The 2473-nt window shown below is 41.5% G+C and overlaps 1 protein-coding gene across 5 annotated transcripts in view; it reads left to right on the forward strand.

The window, feature by feature from the left end:
- LOC135095516 (RNA polymerase II subunit 5-mediating protein homolog) overlaps window positions 1–2473 on the forward strand; it is an 11030-nt gene continuing 8557 nt past the window's right edge. For 2 of the 5 annotated variants that reach the window (XM_063996382.1, XM_063996381.1), the window contains exon 1: window positions 3–237. The gene's annotated coding sequence lies outside the window, so the exon portion shown is untranslated. Of the gene's footprint in view, window positions 238–2473 lie in introns of all 5 variants that reach the window. The other 3 variants (XM_063996384.1, XM_063996383.1, XM_063996386.1) reach the window with 3 other exon arrangements.

A 2473-nucleotide genomic window follows, 5' to 3' on the forward strand; every position in this document is an offset into this window, starting at 1 on the left:
CTTTTCACAACTATTAGCACATCAACTTTGCTGGCAGTCCGTGTGTGTGTGTGTGTGTGTGTGTGTGGAGGACCAGTGGCTAGTGACATTAGAGGACGAGCGGCTGGCTACAGTGTTGTGGCCGGCGCTGGTCAGTCTTGCCCCACACACTCTGGTAATAAGTGTTTCCGTATTCCCGGCAGCTTCTCCCTGTACCAAGCAGCGCCACGCATCACCAGAGAGCCACGAGTACGTAAGGTGAGCCCAGCGGTGCCAGCCCAGCCTCCGTCAGCCTTACTGCCTTCCCAGCATCTCCTTCCCCCTCCCTGTAGTGTTTTCTAGCGGTTTATTAAAGGTTTTGTTCGTTATTTAGGTATTTTTTGGGGTTATTTATTTATTTTTAGGTTTTGTTTACGTCTGAGTCTGGAAACAGCTGGAAATTTATGGGAATATTGAAGAGTCGTCAATATGTAAACAAGCCGTGAGCTGAGGGACAGGCAGGGCGTCACTGTTTTCAGTCATTATTTGCTTCTTTTCTCACTAATTCACTTATTGTCAGCCTACAATATCGCAAGATAGAGTCACTCACCTTACCTTCATATCCGCTGGTCAGATATATCCGCCATTGCCTGGTTTTGGTGTCACAAAGTAATAAATAACGCAACATGGCCGCCGCCGCCTCCACCGACGCCGGGGCCGAGTGCCTGTTCGGACCTGTCGGTTCCAGTATTTTTTCTATATTTTCCTGAATTGCTTTATTTGGCTTGTATAGCAAGTTTTTATGGTTTGTAAAAATATTTTGTTGGTGTTGAAGTGTTTTTGTTGCTTCAGTGAAGTAAATGGGCCGAATTTTGATAAGTTTTTAACGTAAACATAGGGCCGTTTTCACGGCTATATTTACCCAACCCCGGTTCTTGGCTTTTTTATTTGAGGCTGTAGTGAAGCTTTTATTGCTTTAAAAAATCGTTTATGATTTTTAAAATGTTTAGCGTTCCTGTTGAGCTGAGTATGAGCATTTTGAAATGGCTTTTAGTTCCGTTAAAAGTCGTCATTTGCCCATTTTTTACATTCTTCATTTCTCTATTTCACCTTTTAACTAACTTTTTATTGCTGGAAAAAATAGTTCAGATTTTTTGAAGTGTTTTTTTGTTGGTGCAAAGTGAAGTGGGCGGACTTTTGAATGGTTTTAATGGTGTCAAACATTACAACACTTTTTCCATATTTCTTTTGATATTTCTTTACAACTACTCAAGCTGGAGATGTTTTGACATTATGAATATTAATTTAAGTAATTATCAAGTCAGAAAATAGCATGCATTCCAGCCTAGCTTCATTTTTTCTAGGGGTCAATTTTAAAATGAAATACGTTACGTACGTAAACCAGTGGCCAGGCCTGTGACGTCATCACCAGACAGGCTCCAGTGTCTCTTGCCCGGCTCCAGTGTCTCTTGGTCAATATTTTCCGTAATTTCCAGTGTTTTCCAGGTATTTCCAGCTGTTTATTAACTCAGGCACTTAGATACTAGTAGTAGAAGGAGGAAAATGAGGGAAATGGAAGAGGAGGAGGAAGAAATAAGGAGAAATGGGGGGAGAAGGAGGAGGCGAAACATATAAAACGTCAAGTAGACAGTCTTTACCTTAGTTTCCCTTGCTGCCCTTCCATTCTCTGTAATATTTGCTGTGTTTGGGTGTATTTAGGAGTGTTGTGGGGTGTTTTGAGTGTGTCTTAGGGGTGTTTAGGTGTGTTTTGGGTGTATATTACCTGTTATCAGTGTGTTTTGGGTGAATTTTTGGGTGTTTGAGTGTAGTTAGGTTGCTTTTAGGTGTATTTGACGTGTTTTGAGTGTTGTGGAGTGTCTGAGTGTACGGTGGAGTCCTTTGAGTGTATTGTGGAGTGTTTTGAGTGTATTGTGGAGTATTTTGGTGTGTTTTGGGGTTTTTTTCTGGTTATATTAAGGTGTTGCGAGTGTTTTTTTTAGTTTATTTTGGGTGTTTTAAGTGTTTCGAGTGAGTTTGGGTGTGTGCAGTGTCTTTTTGAGTGTGTTTGAGTGTGTGGTGGTGTTTCGGGTGCGTTTGACTGTGTGCGGGGGTCTTTTGGGTGTATTTGAGTGTGTGTGGGAGTGTTCTGGGTGGTTTTGGGTGTGTTTGGGTTGTGCTTTTGTGTTTTAAGCGTGTTTTTGTGTGTGTTTGGTGAGGTTTTGGGTGTTGCAAGATGTTTCAGAAGTGTTTTTAAATGTTTTCAATGTGTTTGGGTAAGTTTTGTCGGTGTTTTGGGGCGTTTTGAGTGTTTTGAGTGTGTTTTGGATGTTTAAGGGTGTGTTGCGTGTGTTTGGGTGAGTCTTTGTGGTTATGTTTGGGTGTTCTCGAGTGTTTTAAATATGTTGTGGGGTGTTTTGGTGTGTTTTTGGGAGTTTTTTGGGTATATCGACGTGTTGTGATTGCGTTTTGAGTTTATTTTGGGTGTTTTAAGTGAGTTTGGGTGAGTTTGGGTGCG

This window comes from Scylla paramamosain, chromosome 49 (assembly GCF_035594125.1).
Source record: "Scylla paramamosain isolate STU-SP2022 chromosome 49, ASM3559412v1, whole genome shotgun sequence".
Taxonomy (NCBI): Eukaryota; Metazoa; Arthropoda; class Malacostraca; order Decapoda; family Portunidae; genus Scylla; species Scylla paramamosain.